This window comes from Coptis chinensis, chromosome 5 (genome assembly GCF_015680905.1).
Source record: "Coptis chinensis isolate HL-2020 chromosome 5, ASM1568090v1, whole genome shotgun sequence".
Classification (NCBI taxonomy): Eukaryota; Viridiplantae; Streptophyta; class Magnoliopsida; order Ranunculales; family Ranunculaceae; genus Coptis; species Coptis chinensis.
Window position 1 is genome coordinate 35,363,168 of NC_141460.1, and position 22,749 is coordinate 35,385,916.

The window sequence follows — 22,749 nt, forward strand, 5'->3', positions numbered from 1 at the left end:
ACTATTCCAACATCCAAGTGCCATATTACTTGGTCGGAGCATTTGCCAGCTTGAAGCGGTATGCAGTTCACAAGGTTTCATCCTTTCTCTTCTGACATCATAGCTCAGCCCTTTTTTCTCTTACCATGTATATCACCATTTTCTTTAATTTGTTGTCATGTATTTGAGATACACAAATAAATTTTTTTGTTTAAATATTCAAAATTTTCGTTGTCTACGTTCTACAACACATGTCATCATGCCAACCGACATTGCGAAATACCAGAGCCAATGTCCTCGGTTAAATAGAAGCAATTACTCAAGACTACCTCTCCAGTTCAGGTTTATCGAGCGTGCCCAATTTACCTAAGGGTTGGATATTGATTTCAGTGAATATCGTTACATAGATGTTTTTGATGCACTAACCTTTTATCTTTATCGTTTGCAACGTGCACTTGCTTGGATGAGAGGCTCAAAGTACATGTTATTTGGAGCTATACTTTAAAGTTTATTGCTTAGGTATATCTAGAAATCAAATAGGAATGGAGTTCCATTCAATTCAAAATTTAAACGGCCGCCAATGTGTTTGTGCAGACATAATGTCAATTGTAAGTGTGCTCACCCAAATTATGTTTACACTTTTCGGCAAGTTTTGTTTAACATCGCGTGCATAGCACGTGCATCTTGCTAGTTTAAATAACTATTAATATGCATACAATAGTTTTTGCATTTTTTCATGAATGGTATGCATAAGCATTATTGATTGTATATAGCAGTGAGTTTCCGAGACCAAGGTTAGAACAATTAAGTTTTATATCTTGTAAGGATCTAGCCAAAAGCGTCATTTGAATGATTATTGAGTGATGACACAAAGGATGTCCGGATAGAAATACCACATGTCCAATTTCTTGATCACCACGCTATATCCTATGATTTTTTTTTTTTTTTTTTTTTTAGGGTTTTAGGGTTTAGGGTTTAGGGTTAGGGGTTAGGCAGACCCCAACATGTATTAGAAAGATCAAACTCTTTGGTACATCATTCCTCTAGCATCCTCCTCCACTATAACAATTAGCTCATAGCTTAGGGGAGGAAGGCTATAAGAGGCTCCAAGACTCACGGAAGGATTCATATTATCCATTACATTACTAGTTTTAGCCAGCCAATCAGCTACTCTGTTCATCTCCCTCTAGACACGGGACACAACAACAAACTCAAACAGCCTCATGCTTTTCCTGATCGACTATACCAAGTCCATGCAGTACCAAAGGCATCCCTCAGTTTTGTTTATCACATTAACTGCCCACAAAGAATCATACTCCACCATGATCCTTTTACAGTTCATATATCCTGCTGCAAGTAGACCTACCTCTATGCCTTTTAGCTCCTAAATGATCACCGATATGAGGTTTGTGTTTCCCATATATATGATCAGAGGAGTACCCTCATGGTTTCTCAACACTTCTCCATATCCAGCGCCTGTTGTGGTAACTGATTCATTAGAGTTAATCTTGACTGTGTCAACTGTAGGTTTCAACCACTGTCCTTGTATAGGGTCTATCTAGTGCTGTCAAATGGGTCGGGCCGGGCCAGCCTGGCCCTCAAAACTTACAACCCTCACGAATTGAGGGCCGGGCCAAAACGGGCCAATAGAAAATGTATTAAGCCCACCGCCCGCCCACCCATTATAGGGGGGGGATTAGAAGTCGGTTTGGGAAAGGGTTAGAGATCTTTTTTTCCTCATTGTAATCTTTTGAGCAGACTAACAGTCTTCATTCAATATTGAAATATTGATTTTATCCCATACTACAATACAAACACTTAGACCCAAAATAGAGTATTGATTTCTGGTTACAAATACATGTTTAATGTTTAGGATCCAACCATACAAAATGAGGAACAAATACATAATTCTAAGTCTCAAGTGGTTTATGGCCCATCCACCATGTCATGGTGGCGGTGGGAACCCATTCTATCAATAACGAAGAACCTGAACCACCTATAGTTCGACCTAAGACAATATAAACTTGTTATATATCTTATGAAAATTGAGACATCCTTTTTCTGATAAGATCAGGAAAATGAACGAATCTATATAATTAAAATGAAATGAAAATATGGTTGTGGACTTTACCCAATTTCTAAAAGGGTAGATACTATAACCCTAAGGGTATTTTAAGTAAAACAAAACTTTGATATAGTAATAAGGTAATTATAGATGAGGGCTTACGCGGGCCTGAATGAGGGCCTAATTAGGGTCGGGTTGTGGGTCGGGCTTAAGGTTTGAACTCTAGGCCCTTACCCTCCCATCATATGTTTGAGGGTCGGGCCGGCCCTACCCTCAAATCAATGCGGGCCTTGTTTTGAGGGCTTTTTCAACCCATGGGGCGGGTCGGGCGGAGGGCTTGAGGGCTGTTTTGATAGCACTAGGTCTATCGGTTTCAACATAATATCAATCCCAAGAGCATACATCATGTTCCTGGTGGCAGGGGCCTTGTCAGCTTCCTTTATCACTCTCTGCAGATAAGTTTGCATTCTCTTAATTATGTCTTTGCAGAGCACAGCAATGTTATGGGATTTGTTCTTGAATTTCCTGCTATTCCTTTCGTTCCAGATCTAATAGACAGTCGCACATACCATAGTTTGGATAATCTCACTGGAGACCAAGTTTGATATAGTCATTCTCAGTATAGAGTGTCATTCACGAGTAAACTCCTGCACTACAACACTCAGCCCCAACTTCCTTTTCACCTCTGCCCAAACCTTTTGAGTGTAGACACAGTTGAAAAAAATATGCTTTTAGTTTTCCTTATGAGCATCACAGAGGTAGCACCTTGAATGAGTAAGAATCCTCCGGTGAATTAATCGATCTTGAGTAGCCAAACAACCCACAAACAATTGCCAAGTAATAAAGGAATGCTTTGGCACCATGTACTTCCCCCAGACCAGCTTATACCAAGCAACCTTTTGTCTCATCTTTTTGATAGCCATATAAGCAGACTTTGTGGAGAATTTACCAGTGGAAGATGGAGTCCATACTACTATATCTTTGTCAAGATTAATATTGATCGAGGTCTGCAATATGCTCGTCTTGAGTTCACCCTCTAGTAAGAGCATAACTAGTTCATTCCATTCACCATTTGTGATCAGCAAGCTCACTTTGGCATCATCAGGTACTTGTAACAAGTTCCTAGCTTGCGAGTCATGGATAAGAAGCTTTGGTGAAATCCATGGGTCATGCCACAGGCTTGTGTCTTCGCCATTTGTGATCAAATACTTGATATATTTCTTGGCTGCTTTCCTATGCTTGAGAATGCACCTCCATATATACCCACGAGCAGTCCTGAGGAATCTTCATAGTCCAGAAGTGTTTCCTTCTTAAATGGTACTCCCAAGTCCATTTTGTCCAAAGAGTATCTTCTTTACTCACCACCTTAAAGACAAACCCATAGTATGCTGCTATATTCCACACTCTCAGATCAATGATGCTCAGCCCACCTTCCTTTTTGTGTAGTCTCAAAGTGGCATGGCTAGTTTTGTGCAGTTTTGCTTGCATAGAGACACTAGCCCATAGGAACTTATTGCATATCTTCACCACCTTATCAAGCACTCCCACTAGAAGAATAAAAGTCTTAGCCCAATAGATGTGGAATGAAGAAATGATGAACTGTATAAGTTGCAATCTGCCAGCGTAGGTCAATGACCTATTTTTCCAGTTAGACATTCTTCCAGTGATTTTTTCTAACAGAGGGAGACAATCTTTTGTATTGAGCCTCGAGGCAGTGAGTGGTAGGCCTAGGTACTTGATAGGAGGTTCAACTAGCTGGACACCAATTAAGTTTGCAATAGCTAACCCATAATCTTCAGACATACTACTAGTAAGGATGGTATTTTTCAAAATGAGCCCTGTGAGAGATGAGAAAACATCAATGGAGGCTTTGATAGCTAGAACAGAGGTAGCTTCCCCCTTGCAAAAAAGAAGTACGTCATCAGCAAAACTCAAATGGGTTATAGCAAGTCTTTTGCATTTGGAATTTGGACTGAGGGCAAAACTTTTGGAGAGGAGTCCTTGCTTTAATAGTCCACCCAACAGTTCCATAAGCAACACAAAAAGGTATGGGGATAGAGGGTCGCCCTACCTTAAACCTCTCTTGCCTTCAAAGAATCCATATGGACTTTCGTTCACTAAGATAGAGTAATATGGAGAGGTGAAACACATAGATACCCACTGTATGAACTTTGGAGGGAAGGTGAACTTTTTGAGCACAAGAAGCACGGTGTCCCAACTGATAGTATCATATGCTTTTTGAATGTCAACTTTGATGGTGCATTTCTGGGGGCCATGTTTCCTAAAGTATTCTCTAAGCAGCTCATGAGCAAGTAGGAGGTTATCCTGTATGCATCTTCCAAGGACAAAAGTGGACTAGTTAAGCTCTATCCATTGATCCAGAAAGGGCTTCATCCTATTACTTAAAACGTTGGCAATACATTTGTAAGTAACATAACAACATGCAATAGGCCGATATTCATCAACATGAGCAACAATAGGTTTTTTTGGAACTAAACAAAGGAATGTTGCATTTGTACCTTATGTATTTTGTTATACCTGAAGGTAGCTTTGATGACATTTAGAAAATCACCCACCATAATCTCCCATGAATGCTTGAAGAAAAAAGTTGTATAACCATCTGGCCCCGGATCTTTAGCATATTCTATAGAGAATAGGGCTCTCTTTATCTCTTCATCTGTAATGTCTGTTGAAAGGACATCAACAGTGATATGATTAACAACATCTCTAACATGGATCTCATCTAAGACATCTTCAAGGCAAACAACTTGGGAAGGAACTCCTAGCAACCCTTGGTAATAAGAAATGAAAGCACTAGAAACTTGAGAAACTCCGTAACACCATTCATGTCGAAAATAGACCAGATGATGTTTTTATTTTTCCTTTCTTTTATAGCCTTATGGAAGAAGGCATTTCCTTTATCACCATAATCTAGCCAGTCATTATTCGCTTTAGATTTGAGTTCCATGAATTCCATATCAATGAGGTTACACAATAAATTTCTAGCATCTTTTTCCTTAATACCTAGCTAGACATCTAGTGGTTTTAGCTGGAGTTCTCTTTGAATGCTATGCAAATCAGCCCTCGCTGCTTTAGTCTTTATATGGATGTCAATCATGTGAATCCTTGCCCATCCATGTAACTTAGATTTGAGCATCTTAAGCTTGGAGATGAGTATATAGAGAGGGCACCTAACAATCTCAGTTTCCCACACATTCTTGGATCGATATAGCCAAATAAAAGTTAAAAACCCAAAAAAATATTTTTCCTCTAGCTACCTTTTTTTTAGTCTTCAAAAATTTGATAAACTTTTTTATTTTTTGCCACCAATCCTTGAACCGTTGTTACACACAGTAAAAAGTTTACCCAGCTGACGAGTTGAGAATTAGATGGACAGTAAAAAGTGAAGACAAGGTCTTGTACAAAAATAGAATAGTTAGTTGCTTCGAAAAGAAAGAAAAGAAAAGAAAGACCCCTCAAAAACCAAAACTCCAAAAAAAAAAAATCAAAGGAGTCAAAAATCGAATCTCCCAAAAGTTTAAAATCAAAAGGAGTCGATATCAAAAGAAACAAAAGCAAGGTTAGAACTCCCAAAAATCAAAATCATATGGAGTCACAAAGCTAAATAGCTAAAGAATGAAACACAATTCGAAAACAAAGAACAAAACGAGGTTCTTCTCTAGTTACAAGTATCTTGAAGACCCAGTTTCTCAACTTATCAGATTTTGTTTTTCCTTCCATTTTCTTTCTAAACCATCACCCTAGCCTTATAACTCCTAATAAAAGACCTCTAGCTCGACTAGGAATAGGATGATGTGATAGTAAGTGGCCATTTTGATCAATCGATCTCGATTTTCTTTGGATGACATTCGTGTATGTGAGGAATATAAATGCCCACTATATTTGAGAGAATGAAACTTGAGTGAATCTATTAGAGAGTTTGTGTTTCAATACATTCCTGTGAGAACCCATCTTAAGGACGCTCTCCAAAAGTTTCAGAACAACTCTGTTTTTGCATTTTATTGCTCATGTTTGCGCATTTATCTTTAGAGACATGATTAAATTACTATACATATATTATCCTAAGTTCAAAAGAGTTTGTCCTTATTCCCTGCTAGTAAGATGTATAGACTTATGAGAATAAAGAATGAGACAAGACCCTTTGTGTTAGATAGAGGAAGTTTGTGAGTACCTTCTTTAGAAAACTCTAATGAGGCTTAAGCTCATCCACTAGGGAATTCTTAGTGGTTTAAGGCCTTATTGCATATGGTCAATGCAATCGCACTCTGTGAAAGAAGATTAATATAATAAATCACACATTTGTGATCTTAGTTTTTTCTCTCTCATCTTTGCTTAAGGACAAGCAAAATGTTGTTTGGGGGTAGTTGATGTGCATTTTTATCCTCTTACATTACTGCATTACAACCATTCTTACACATAATAAATAGACAACTCATAGCTTTTACTATCATTTGCAGATTACAGGCCATTTCAGACTACTTATCGTAAAATAAGCATTTTAGTGCCAAATGAACTATATTAACGCTGCTTAGGAAGACTCAAGCTTATATGAGAAAGTACTGAAAATCAAGGTCAAAGTCAACAGTCAAGGACTAAAACCCAAAAGTCTGAAGATTCTGTCCTTAGCTCAAAAGACTGAAGATGATGTCCTTATCTCAAAAGTGGTGTTAACTTACTCTTGTTTGACCTAGCTTGCTCAAGAAGAAAAGATAAAACATAAAACATAAAGCAAAAACAAAAGCAAAAGCAATTGTATGAGGTGTCCTACATCTAGAGGAGGAGGGCAAATCTGTAAATATAAAAGTAGGGGGTATATAAACAAAAAATGTATAGAGAAATCATTATCCAATTCTTGGCTTGACAAACCAATGATTGAGATCATTTACTCATGTTTTTTAGATAGATTTTTTTTATGTCAAGTTTTATTTCTTGTTTTGCTATTTTCCATTGTTCAAACTTATTGCTTTCTTTACTTTAAAGTCTTTCCTTACATTTAAATACTTGTTTTTCAATCTTATTATCAATAAACTTGTTTCCTACACTTCCCTTTTGTCATTTAAATCAATAGAAGCAAGTTACACTCATTTGAATCAATCAAATGACTGTGACTTGTTAAACAAATTAATCCTTTTTCTTCCCTCGTTATTTCAAGCTTTTAATCCAAAGCAACCAACTTTCAATGTTGTCATCTGCTTAGCATTTTAGTCAACTTGTTTTCAATCATTTTAGAGTTTAGAAATATGAATAGGAGAAGTTAGATAAGTTTTTGTTTTAAGCCATCAAACCATTCTCTCCAACATAAGATTTAAGATGAACTTCAACCCACTACATAAACTAACCACTATACAACAAACTTCACTATACATCAAAGACCATAGTACAAAATATCGTGCCGACCCAATATTTCAATTTTTCTGAAATCCAAAATTTCAAATTGGTATTTAAGCATGCGAGTTAGCATAATGAGGTTTGGCATGTTGGTGTTTTCAATATTATCAAAAAAACCTCCCAATATTCTAGATAATAAAGGTGGTAAACTAGGTGTCATTCATTGATTGAGCTAGTCATAAAAAAGCAAAAAGCAAAATCTGGCTTAACACCACGTGTTTTTGCTTTTGAACCACATACAATGTTGTGCATGAAAGAAGTGATCCAATGCTCCACCTTTAAATATCTCCTTTCTTATAAACTTACAGTATTGAATCAAAAACCATACCTCTCTTCCCTTATATACTTTTTCCAAAGACCAAAATATCACCGATATTTTCGAAGTATCACTGATATATTTCAATTTTTGAGATATCCAATATGGATATATTGTGATATATCAGATAAATATATTGACACATTTTGTATCCGATATATATTGAATTTTTCCGATATATAGACGGATATATACAATATATCCAATATAGATCGTTGACTTTGACCAATTTGTATTAATATATCAACGATATTTCCAAAATAATCAGCGATATTTTTGATATTTTTTGATATATCAACATACAAAACAAAATTTTGACCGGTCAACAAAATAATATATATCCACCAATATATTGATATATCTGATATATATCAGTTTTTGGGGGATCCGATATACCAACTTCTTTCCTTCTATATTTTCTTTCTTTATTTTCTTCCATTTTTCACGACCCACATTACAGATCTTAAATTCCCGGCGAACGAAGTTTTATTTGTTGGACAAGAAACGACCATAGTTTCTCGACTTTCAAAAAAACTATTGAAAATATGCTAAACATATCGAAAAATATCGCCATAAACAACCGATAAGTGGAGTTTTCCTTGCCCAAGTAATTTCGATAAAGTCTCGATGCCAGTTGTATGATTTCTGACATATATCTCGATATATCGTGGTAAAGACACTATAAAACAGATAGACGAGCACGTACGTCACACGAGTCAAATTTCTTGCGATAACATTTCGTCCCAAGTCCCAACTAACAAAAGACCCAATTCAAAAGCCCAGGTAAAAATTATTATGAAAACCTCTATGTCCGTGGCGCCCGCAGTTGCAAGTCAACAGACTCACAATAGTAATAAGTCGTAACTGAATGCATATTGTTCTTGTTGGTTGGTGATCTATGATAAAAAGTCATTTTCCCATGGCATGATCATTTGTACATGTAGTAAGAAGATCCATATATACTTACTAGCTACTACAACAAAAAAGGCTTTATATCACTGTTAAAAACAGTTTGTCACTATTTTTTTTTCCAAAACCGTGACTGAGTGGGGGTCATTTTTCCCCCAAAACTGTCACAAATATTTGTTCCAGACTAGCCTATCTCCACCACATAAAACAGTAACAACTGTTCAAAAACCGTGACAAAAAAACGTATATTTTGTGACAGTTCTGGCAAAAACATGATAAATGTTATAATTTTTAAAAAAAAAAAAAAAAAAACTGTATATATTTGAAAATAGATATTTCACGTTGAATTGGACCTGCAAAAAATATACACCTAAAATATAATCCATTAAAATTCAAATAGCATTTATAAATGCTAACTCCATTGAACATTCCAGTAGCAAAAATAGACATAAGACTTAGGTAATCAATATATACTTAATAATATACAAATGAATGGATTAAGAAAAAATTGTAACCAAGTCACATTCACGTCAAACACTCGTGATTAGTCTTCATCATAGTTCGAAAGACATTCTTAGAGACACCGAACAAACTACGAGTTTTGATATCTATCCGAGGTGGAAGTCTTCTTGCTGGCTAGAAAGTTTCTTGATCTGCAAAAGTTAAAAATAGGGAGCAAAGTTTTAAGTTTTAACAATGGGGACGATTTTAGGGGAGACTGGTAGCGAAATAACATAAGTTGCTTCCTGATCCAGTGCTCTATTTTCTTACCAAGTATAGTAAAAAAAAACATTTAGTTGAGTTCCCTTATCTCTTCCTTTCTCTTTTTTATTTCCAATATTGGTACTATCCTTCACTGATTTCAGTGAGAGTTCATTAGTGGAAACAAAGAAGCATGAATATTTATGCATTGGAAAACTTAAGTCATGAGGGTACACTCAGACCTCAAGTGGCAGCAACGGCGGCTCGACACTAGACTGAAAACAAGTTGGATGCTAGAAATCGAAGACTTTCCTTTGCTGAAAAGGTCAAAGCGACGCTTCCATGGAGATTGATGTCTCCGAATTACCAGTTCCTGACTTGAAAGGAAACATACCTACCATTCGAATCACACAAAAAACGCTAGACAGAGGCCTCAGTTTCTGCAAGCAGTTCAGCTTAGTAGGTCATTTAGACTTCCAAAGGATTAAACTTGATAAGGTTCGCGTGATAGCAACTAAAATATGGAGTCCTCAAGGGAACTGGAAAATTGTTCCGCTTGGAAAAGGCTATTTCATGATTAGGCTCACTTGTGAAGATGATTGGGTTAAAATTTGGAGTTGGAGACCATGGAAATTTGAAAACCAAATCTTAAGGTTATCAAAATGGGAACCAAACTTCGACCCTGTTGTACGTCCAGCGCATTACACATGCTATGGTTTGGGTTAAATTTTCGAAGCTCAAGCAACAATACTGGGACTATGAAATACTTATGTCTATGGGTAGATGCATGGGATACCCTATAGGCATAGACAAACCAACTGCTGAAAGGGAGTTTGGGTTTTATGTGAATGTCTTAGTGGATTTGGACTTGTCTAAGCACATTCCAAATCAAATCCTTGTGGAACTTCCTAATGGAGTGGATTTCATGCAAGAGGTAGAGATCTCAAGACTTCCAAAGTTCTGTGAGCTTTGCAAATCCATTGGCCACTTGATGAGTGAGTGCAAAGCCTTACAAAAGGAAATGAGAACTGAGATGGAAACGAGGCCAGATAAGGACCAGAGAATTGTGGCTCAGGCCAACTTAGAAGCACCAACACGAAGGAAAAGGCAGAACAGAGGAAGAAATAAACAGAGAAACAAGGATGCAGAAACCAGTGGAACCAAGGATACGCAAGGTTTGCATGTTCCAGAGGTTTTGGGGAATCCTGCAAATGCTGAAAGGGCTGAAGGCTCCTCAGAAGCTTTGTCTATTCATGTGCAGGAGGATTCTATAGCAGTGGGGGACCCTGAGAATGATGTGGCTGAAGGCCCATTAGATGTTTTGTCCATTTCAGTACAGAAGGAACCTATTGCTCCCACTGTCTTGGATGAAGTACTAGTAAATGAACAAAATGATATAACATATGAAGCAACGGAGCAAGTATCAATAGTTGCAATAGATACTCAGGTTAATGTAATTGGATTGCAAGCAACTGTTGAGGGGAATTCTTTTACAGATGATCCTGTTGTCAAATGGGGAGATGAGTTGGACCAAAGAGCTGCTAACTTAACTTCTCCTCCTGATAAGAGCATTGCAGTCAAGGGCTCGAATAGTCGAGGCTTAGACTCCTACTCATCTACATCGACAGGACATGTTGAACCATCCATCCCTTCCTTTAGAGATGGAAACATATCCAAATTATTAAATGAGGCTAATTATCTGCTGAGATCGATCCACTGGGCTAATTTTGCAGATGATGAGAATGAAGAGGTCGGTGAAGAACCATGGCAAGCGATAGCAAAGAAAAAGCATAAGCCCCAATGGATGTTGCAGGAGTACTCTTCTCCATCTACAAGGGCGAGGAAGAGAAGCTAATTTTAGTGCAGACTCGGCAGCAAAGCATGGTGCAACTTTGGATAAAGATGCATCAGAATGGAGTACATCAAGACCATATTTTGTACCCAAAAGTGAGAGACCAGATTAGTTGTACTTTAGATTTCGCTAGAATACGCTCACTTATTTTGCTTTATGGTGGGAACCTATCCTGTAATATGAAGACTTTGTCTCATCGTGTAACCTTATATTTATATTAATATATTTACATTTTGCTTGAAAAAAAAAAGTTAAAAATATAAGAAATAAAAAATAAAAACTAAGGAACTAAAAGATCAAAACAAGGCTTGGGAAGCTACCACACTACAGTACTAGGCCATCTTCATCGAATACCTAGCGACCATTGTTGATCCCACCAAATCTTAAAAATGCTAAAGATAAAGTGAATGACAAAAAAATCATTTACCTGGCTTTAATGATTATTCTAGTAAAGAGAACTGCAAAACAAATAAAATCCCTATAACAAGTGCTTCTAAGCTTTAGAGAATAAGAAAATAGGGTTGTACAAAGTCAGATAGCAACATTTGTAACAGTTGGACAAAGGGGGTTGTAATGCCCCAAAACTCAAACCTATGACACGTGGCTTATCTGGAAAATTTTCGGCAGAGTCTTCTCTCTATTTTCGACATTTTATAAATATAAAACCTGTCATAACCTGAAAATTTAATAAGAATACATTCAAACTAAATATAAAATCTCATACCTCAGTTGTAAACCCAACTACTAAAAGATATACTGATTCGTAGAACCAGTTACTTAACCATCTCAACCAATGCTAGGTAAGTAAAGTAACCAATCCTACAATAAGAAGAAAACTATAAATATACAAACAACATCCAAAATTTTTTAATACACAACTTATACAGTGCAACTAACATACATACATATCCACGTTACCAAAACAACCTCAACAAAACCATCTAACCCTACATATTCCAAATACACCCATAAACGAAGGATTGACAAATGCCAGATCACTGGAGTACCAAACTAATATCGACTAAACAAACTAAACAAATAAAGATATCTCTAATATGGCAATCGGGTAAATACAAACATGACTAGAAATAATGACACCCATAGCAATAAATATTTAAGTTATAGTAAAACTTACTCTCATTACAATTCCCGCACGCACCTGCCTAATTGTAACCAAATGACATACGTAAAACATTAAACCTAAATCACTTAATTTCAATTCTTCCAAGCAAAAAGACGTAAGGATCCAATATTAAACGTACAGATCACACTAAGAACGCTCTAACATATATAGTTACGAAATAAAACAATAATCAAACATCAGAAAGAATGAACTTTACATAGGCCTCTTATACGGACTTCGGCGTTCTAATCATAACATACTCTAATCAATAAAGAACTAAAACACTTTAACCCCAACCTGTAAATTTTGCATGGTTAGCTTAAAACCTGTTAATAACCTCTAAAAGTTACTCAAGTACTCTCCTATATTTATTTATGTTTCATTTAACATATCAGAAAAACCACATACAATCACATGTTCATACATATTAGTGTGTACAAGAATGTGTAAGTAACCCAATAACAAGTTGATACAACTCCTCCTACTGATTCTCATTTTCAGTATAATAACAGTCGCCATATATTTATATGGTAGATCAATTACCATGTAACTGCAACGATATTATACCAGAAGGGACACTTTTCTCAAATAAAACTGACTAGTACACTCGTATCCAATTGACTATGAAGAATCAATTCATGTACTATCTATTATCCCTTATGCATTTATAAATTTATCTTTAAACGAAATTTATTTCGAAAGACACAAGAATATGAAATTTAGCGTACAACTACAAACTGCTATACTGCAAAATTTGTCTTCGATACAAAACAACAAGAGTTCACATAGTAGCAAAAAAACAACTTGAAGATAATAGAAATTAAATTTTTGGCTGATAAAACTAACCTAGCTAAAAAATTTTGTTCTCTAATTAACAAAATCCAATAACAAACCATAAATCAAGACAAAAAGAAATGACGAAACCCACCAAACCTGAAAAAATAAAAGAGAGCACAAAATTAGAATTAAAGAAATAGAATTGGGAGAAAGAGAGAGAGAGAGAGAGGTTACCTGATCGAGAAGAATTAATCAAACAACCTGATCGAAAAGAACCCTAGAACCAAACCATATCTTCTCATAATTTTTCTAGTTACCCATCCACTTAGGACACAATAATAAGGAAAGAACAAAGAAAACGAGATAAACTTAGCTTAATGACAAACTTTAGAAAGTCAGTTTAAACTATTTCAGAAAAAACTCAAAGCTATACTAGACACTAACACATCTAGAAAAAAAAACTTGTGTAGCAAGCTTGTAGCCTTCTAACGCACTTGATCGATAGTGGTTAAAAACTAATTTATAATTTGATCAAAGAAAGCGAGAGACATGTGACCTAATGCCTTGAGTTATGTTCAAGGAAACTAATCATGGAGTCAATTGAATGAGTTAGGGGGAGAGAGGGTGTTGCCTCCTGCATTGAAAACAATCTAGAAAGCATGAATAGCCTTAAGCTTTGAATCTAATAATAAGCTAATAAGTGTAAAAGAACAATATTCAATAAAACGCACAATCTATATATTGATATACATAAATACTACAGGTAGAAATTTGGTCTAAAAAAGTAAGTACAAGTCTTCCACAAAAATGTATTATCTGTACCAAATAAAATTGTTTACAATCAAAATTAGAAGATGTCTAGCTATTGGTGCTTCTTAAATGGACACGTACAAAGCGGCCAACAATGAGTCTTCCTAATAGCACTAAAATTATCTACTAGACCTCACCAGATAATGCACAACAAATAGTGCAGCAATTCCAGTATGATTTCGTCTAATGCAATGATAAAAGGGAAAACGATAGTTTTATTCACGAATAAATGATGGTTCTTAAACACAAGTAAAACTAAAACTAGACTTGAATGTGTGTTATTTATCAAAGATTTCTACTCTCGATTCTATCGAAATAAAGTTGGAGTAAAAGATTCGTTCCACTCTTAGTTTTTTATAATTCGCGTTTCCTAAGATTATCAATCTATCCAAAGTTAATGAGAGTTTTACGAAATTATACTATGATGCAAATTATGCTAATAAGGTACGATAATTTAACAAATAATACTAAAGTTTGAATCTAGATAAAGAATTAGGAGAATTTGATTCCACCTTGAATCCAACTTAATAAACTAGTACAGATTGTTGTAATCCAATTCTTACGTTCTTACGATAAGAATTGGTCATTCTAATCCCTAATCAATCATGACAATCTCTACCAAATAATGACTAGCATGTGAGGAAGTCCAACCCATTCTCATGGCGAATCAACTACCTTCTAGAGTGGAATAGACTCTTACAACTAGTTCTACACTACACAATCAAGTTTTCATCAAGGCTTCATCAAACCCCTCTAATGGAGGTTTAGCCTTGAGTCATCAAACTATCATTTCCATTTGAATTTGAACAAGACATAATATAAAGATTCTAACTTTACTAATATAAAGTTTCTAATCAATAATTCAAAACTAAATTAATACTAAGAAATGATTAACCACTAAGATATGAATTTAACAATACTAAAACTAAATAAGAATTTAATTACTAAACTAAATTGGAATTAAAAACTAATACTTTATTATAAAATTAAATATGATTCTCAATTAGTAATTTACTTGTTCTAACTAATCTATTGCAAAGTAAAAACTGGATCTAAAAACAATAATTGAAAACTAATTTATGGAATGTAAAACTAGATCTAGAATTCTATGCTAATCGCTACTTGCTACCTAAAACTAATTATATCTTAAGAGTTAAGTCTTGTGTGTGAAAATAGAGGAGACCAGATCCACATTTTTGTGCATGGGCTGAGGAGTCATATTTTGGGCCGGAAAATCGAGCCCAAAACCCAATCTCTTCAGTCCACATAGTCCTTTTCAGTTAGATCTGATTTCAGCAGGCTTTTCATCCACTTCTGCTCCTCTGATTGGGTCAAGGCTTGGACCATTGGAAAGCTGATTCCAAGCCGATCGTTTTGAAAGAAGGTAGGCCCAATTTCAAGGTCTGGGCCCAAAGATACGGTCTTTGGAAGTTCTGCTGACTTTTGTGTGTTGTTTCTGCCCGCGTTGACTTTGACTTTTCAGCTTTGATCGGGCTTTACAAAGGCTTTTTCTCCTTGAATCTTGGCCTTTAATCACAGAACTTCTTAGCAACCAACCCTTGCTCATTTATCTCGCCAAAGTGACACATTTCTGCACATAATTGACTTTAATGCCTGAAATACATAAAATCACGTAATCAACATTAACTCTTATTTATTACTCGCATAATTGGTCTAAAAGTATTATTGTTAAGGGGTTAAAACTACAGTTTTGGGCTCTTATCAAACCACCCCCAAACAGCATTTTGTTTGTCATCAAGCAAATATGAGAAATTAGAATAAGTAACCAAAAATGGAGTTCTAACTACTCTCGTTTCGTCGAGTGCGATTGCATTGACCATATGCAACAAGACCTTAAACCACTAGGAATTCCCTAGTGGACGAGTTATAGCCTTGTGAGAGTTTTCCAGTGAAGGTACTCACAAACTTCTTCTATACTACAACGACTAAGAAATAAAACTATTGTTTCCTTATTTATGCCTCAACTATCTATACATCTCACTAGCAATAAATACAGAATAATCAAGTCGAAACCTAAGCTAATTGATAAATGTAAAATGAATAGTTTACCTACGAAATGAACTACGAATCCACAACGTAAGTAAACTAAACTTGATACTTTTACGTGTCAATTATCAAATCTTCTACTCTCAATGCGAATTGCACTAAATGGAGTACGAAGTTCGTTCCACTCCTAGTTCCCTAGCATGGATTGTTTTCTAAGTCTAACTAGTCGCTCTTAAGTCAATGAGAGCTTTACGAAGGGTGTTATACTACGATGAAACTAAAATGAGTCTACGTTGAATTTAACTACGAATACTATGGAAATATGCTTGTTTTTGAATCTAGATAAAGGATTAGAGGGGAATTGAATCCACCTCGAATCCAACTTAATAACCTAGTATAGATTCTTGTATCTCGATTCTCACGTTCTACGGCAAAGAAATTCGAAGTTCTAATCCCTAGTGTTCATGGCATTTCTACCGAAGTACTAACTAGCATGTGAAGTCGCCCACCCATTCTAATGGCTTAAACACGACTTTCTAGAGTGGAATAGATTCTACAACCAATTCTATACTAACCACTAAGTTTTCATCAAGGCTTCATCAAACCCTCTAATGGAGGATTTAGCCTTGATTCATCAAACTAACAATTCCCATTAAATCTAAACTAAACATAATGAAAAGATTCTAACTTTATGCGATTTCACTAAACAATAATCGAAATCTAATTAATAACTATGAAATGATAACAAACAATAATGGAATTTAGATCTATAAATCGAAATGGACAAAATAACTATTTTTATTATCTAATCAATCAAGAACAATAATTTGAGAGTTTAATCTAAAACAAGAATTGAAATGAAATTAAACTTAATTAATCTAATGAAAACTAGATCTAGAATTAAGGTTTAATGGAGGCTAACTAATCTAATTTATTTTCTAACCTAACTATCTACCATTAACAAAGACTTAAGCTTTTGTTTTTATACATTCAGATCCAAAATCGTGCATGGGCTTGGAGCCATGTTTTGGGGCGGAGAATCGTGCCCAAAACCCAATTCTTTTCAAATCCAAAAGGCCTCTTCAGCTGCAGTTGACTTCCACAGACTTTTCATCCACTTCTGCTCCTCTGATTGGGTCAAGACTTGGACCATTGCAAAGCTCTTCCGATCCGGTCGTTTTGACATAAAGTAGGCCTCAATCCGGAGGTCCGAGTCCAAAGATATGGCATTCGGAAGTTCTCGACTTTTTGCTCCTTTATCTCGCTAAAGTGGCACATTTTCTCGCACATAATGGACTTTGAAGCCTGAAATGCATAAAAACGCGTGTCGGTGTTAACTCTTACTTATTATTCACATAATTGGTCTAACAGTATGATTATTAAGGGGTTAAAACTACAGTTTGGGCTCTTATCAAACCACCCCTAAACAAAGATTTTGCTTGTCCTCAAGCAAAGATGAGAAATTAGAATAAGTGACCAAAAATGGAGTTCTACCTAATCTCGTTTCACTGAGTGCGATTGAATTGACCATATGCAACAAGGCCTTTAAACCACTAGGAATTCCCTAGTGGACGAAGTTATAACCTCGTGAGAGTTTTTCGATGAAGGTACTCACAAACTTCATCTATACTACAACGACTAAGAAAATAAAACTATTGTTTCCTTTATTCATGCTCAACTATCTATACATCTCTCTAGCAATTACATAAGAATAACCAGTCAAAACCCTAAGTTAATATATGCATAATAATCAATCATCTACAATAAACATATATACAATGAGTAGTCTTTTATCAAATGTTTAGCGTGTTTGTTTTCGAGAACTCCGGAATAAGCGTCCTTAAGTAGGTTCTCACAATAATAGTCAAGAAACAACACTCTGATTTTTCCACTCAAGTTTATTTACTCAAAGGTACGATTGGGCACACTTTACCTTACAATCTCAATGACAACAAGGAAGCGGGGTCAATCAAGCACATCCGCCACTTACTATCACACTAACCTATTCCTAATCGAGCTAGAGGTCTTTATTAGGTGTTACAGGGGATTAGGAGATGGTTTAAGAAGGAAGGAAATGGATATTCAAAAGGACAAGTCTGAGATAATAGAGTCTTCAGATATGTAACTTAGAGAAAACCTTGTTATTTTCTTTTGCTTCTACACTTTGTTTCCATAATTTTTTTTTCTTTTCCTCGCTTTTGACTCCTTTTTATTCTATTTTTTGGAGTTTTATTTTATTTCTATTTTTCTTTTCTTTGGATGGAAACTTCTTTTCTTTATTTTAAAAGCAAGTAATAATTTTTGTTTTTTTTCTTCTTCTTTTCTTCACTCATTCTATTCTCGGACTTATTCTAAATTGGGTAGGTTGATTTATTCTTTTTTTTTTTTTTTTATTTTTTGTTTTTGTAACAGGGGTAAAGGAATTGTGGTGTATGGAAGGCTAAAGAAAAGGCTCGAGTGGTGACTAGCGGAAAATAATTCATAGGTTTGAATTTCGGCTATATCGATCCAAAGAAATGCCTAAATTCTCACTTAGGATATGGTTTAGTGATCAAGCAAGTGGACGTGTGATTTCTCTATCCCGATTTTACTTCTCCCTTTGTGTCATTTCTCAAATGTTTCGCTTCATATAAGGCTTTAGGCTATATTCTCACAGGATTTGTAGAATAAGTACTCTAGCCTAGATTTCGTAAACTTATCGCTAACAATCATAGATACTCATGTAATATATTTATAGATAGATGCAAAAGATTATTACCTACATATTAACCTAAGTTTCTAACAATTATTCTCGATGCAAATGACTATGTGAGACTTCTAGATTGTTAAAAGCATGGAGAAGAACAATACCAATATTCCTAAGTGTATAGCATAACTTATTTATTTATATTTTTAAATTTTTGAAATTTATAAGTAGAAAACAAATGCATATTATATATATTTATATCCTAGCGGATGACTTAATTACACGCGTGTTTCTAAAACAAAAGCATGCTTTGTCCTCAAAGCATTTAAATAAAAGGGTAGGAAAAATACCATTGGAACATGCCAAAACAAGGTTAGAACATACTAATATTTAACTCTATAAAGAGTTCCACCCATTATGGGGTTCGAATGAAATTGCTTGGGACATAAGCGGACTTAGAAATTAAAACTTACCTCCACTCCGGACATGCATATTATCTACCCAATAGCATCATGGGTAAATTTTTCAAGAACAATTTCTAGCAAGACCCATAAGCGGTTCCTAGCCTACGTGTGTGATCACCTCATGAAACCAAGCACCATAAGTAGTGCTTTGGAACAAATCTTTGAAAGACTCGTTCGGTATTATTATAGGAGATGTCATCTCAAAATTACGCCCGGAATAGCTATGAATGATCACGAAACTACCCAGAAAACCGGAATTTTTTTTCGGTCCACGAAGGAAGTTATCATATAAAAGCGCGAAGTCGCTCTGAAATTTTAGAATTCCATTTTTGTTTTAGCTGGTCGCTTCAACAAGGCGTGGACCAAAAAAAAATTCCGTTTTTCTACGGGTAGTTTCCGTGATCATTCATAGCTATTCCAGAGCTAATTTTTGAGATGACATCTCCTATAATAATACCTAAATTTTCAAAGATTTGTTCCAAAGCACTACTTATGGTGCTTGGTTTCAGCGAGGTGATCACACACGAAGTTAGGAACCGCTTTATGGGTCTTGCTAGAAATTGTTCTTGGACTTGCCATGCCCGCTGAAATACAAGACCCATGATGCTATTGGGTAGATAATATGCATGTCCCGGAGTGGAGGTAAGTTTTAGTTTTCGTTAGTGTCCGCTATGTCCCAAGCAATTTCATCTGCTAACCCCATATGGGTGGGTGGAACTTTATGAGTCGCTACGCTTTTATTTCCTATATTAGTATGTTCTAACATTGTTTTGCGATGTTCCACAATTTTCGCGTTTCCATGGTATTTTCCTACCCCTTTATTTAAATGCTTTGAGGACAAAGCATGCTTTTGTTGGGGGGGATATTGGTGAGGGAAGGTGAATGATTCTCGCCTAAAGCTCTCAAGTCCATATCATCGAAATCTTGATATATGCAAGACATTCCTCAATAGGTGGGTCGAAAGGACCATGGGATAGAGATTGAAAAATTCATCTTCCGCCATAGCATCAAGGGATGAATGGTTGTTGGCAAGGGGGACTCGCGATGGTGGTAAAGAAGTGGTGCAAAAGAGTTTGAATTCTTCTTCGATTTCGCCTACTACCGTGGAGTCATTGTTAAAGTCGGAATTTCGAAGGAAATGAATTTGTTAAGTTTGTTTCTCCGAAACATGTTTTGAAGTAATCTTGAGCTAAGCTCTCGATCATGCTAACCTCTCCATTTGTAGGTGAATCGGGATCGTGGTCCTAGTTTTGAAAACATTTACCTCAACGTAAAGATGGCCAAAGGACAAGGACATCGAACCATCGCTTTATGTTTATGCTGGCAAAGAGCCAAGAAGGGACGCCCTAAAATGATAGGTACAGAGTCGTTAGTGAGTTACGTGTCTAGGACAAACGAAGTCTTTGGGTAGTAAAAATTTTGGACTTTAACCAAAGACGTTTCAACCACACCCTTAGGATACTTAATAGACCGGTCACTAATTGCAACGCCATTTTAGTAGGTTGCATCTCCTCTAGACCTATTTGTTTATACAAATAAAATGGGAGTAAGTTAACACTAGCCCCCCGTGTCTAATAATAGATCGGTGAGAATCTCCTAAGGTGCATTGTAAAAGAGGATCATTGTGGTCCTCAGACTTAACAATTCCATTATTTTCAGATAAGCGTTGGGAATTGTTCCGTTAAAAGGCGCGCCTTTTGGTATATTGGTCTTACGCCTAGTAGTACACAACTCCTTAAGAAACTTAGCATGGTGTGGTAGCTTTTAATAGCTTCGAGAAAGGGAAGGTTTATAGTTAGATTTTTGAAAACGTTCCTAATCTCCTCATAATTTGTATCCCTAGTTAACATGGCTAATTTTTTGGGGAAACGGTGTTTTCTCTATAATTAGCATATGGATCAACAGGATGTTTAACCTTGGCTTTTGTTTCTTAGGTTGTGGTTTAACGGGTACCTCTACGGTTGTAGGCTCTTCAGTTTTCTATTTCGGGTATCTAGTTCGACATCCGATTGTAGGAGTATGATGGGGTAACTATAGGCATAGTTACTTTGTTATCAACCACTCTTCCGTAACGGAGAGTGGTGATGGCATTTAGCTCACCTACGCTTGTAGTTTCCGCACTAGTATTACCGTTTACCTCAAAGGTCGTGTTTGCCGTTCTAGGGTTGGGTATCGCTGGCCCACGGAAACACGCCTTTTGGTTGGGCTTTCTCTTGGGCTAACCGCTGTTGGTTTAAATTATTAATGATTGTAGAATGTGTTGGTTAGATTGAGCCATGGTTTGGAAAAGTTGTTGGCTCACTTGTATGAAGGTGTCAAGACGATCCGGTTGTGTGGGTGTAATAGTCACGTGGTGGTTTGCCGAACTATGTCGTTGATTATTTATAGGCGGATTGTGATAGTTATTATTTACCGAACGATAATTTATTAGCATTATAATTATTATAACTATATTGACCTTGTGCTTGACCTTGTCGAGGTTGGCTTGGTTGTTATAATTATTATAATTACCCCCTGCCCTTGTCCCGGGTGTAGCTTGGTTGTAATCGTGTGGTGGCCTAACATATTGATTATTGTACTCGGAGGTGTGACTTGTTGGTTATTTCTCCAACCGGTTGGGATTTTGTCTCCGCGGCAAATTAGGTTCACTATTAATTGAACAAGAATGTTCATAGGCTATAGACAAATGGAGTCGATGCTCGTGACTCCAACAGAAACTACATGGATTTGAATGTACATTCATGACTCGGGATAGGCTTTTGTTGTACGAGAAATGGCCTCAACCTTTTAGTTAGAGATTCGATTAAATTTTTAAGTTCTAGATCGGGTTTAACCTCAAACATACCGGGTAGCCTTTAAAGCGTGGAAGAAGAACTTAAGCGAGCGGAGTAATCGTCACTACCCCAGTTGTTATTTCGCTTAGTTTGATCCTCTAAAATTTGTAAGCCCTCATTGGCTCCTTTACTTAGGAAACTACCCCCATTCATTATGTCAAGGACTTCTTTATGGTGATGTTGAAGTCCTTTGAAAAGGCAACTAACTAACGTGTCTTTTGCTAGGTTATGGTGTGGACACTCTATAAGGAGATCGGTGAACGATTCCATGCCCTTTAAAATGATTCATGAGGGTTAAGCCGGAAGAAATGAATCTTGGAAAGCATTTCATCCGTCTTTAGGGGTGGGTAAAAATGTTCCATAAACAAACAACAAGTTTAGCCCACGAGTCCCGTAATTAGGCCAAGTTAACCAAGACGCCTTTATCGGCTAATGTGAAAGGAAATACCTTTAGTTTAATCCGTTCCGCACCAACCGTAGGATGATGGAATGTTGTAAGGAATTGTTCAATCCCACGCGTGTGTTGGTAAGGTTTTTCATGGTCTAGACCATGGAAAACGGGTAACAGATTAAATATGTTTGGGGAATTCGAAAATCCCCCACCGGGTCCGCGCTAGAACGATGCAAGATTTAGTGGCTATCGCCAAAGCTTTGTAGAAGTCGGAGAGAGGAGTCTCTCTTTCTTCACCATTATGTCGTATGGTGTGTGTGATATTAGCTAGAGGTGTCGTGGGTGGTGGTGTACTAGATAGATTTGTTTGTTGGCGATAATTACGCTTTTGTTGTTTTTGTTCGACTGCACCTTAATCTCATGCA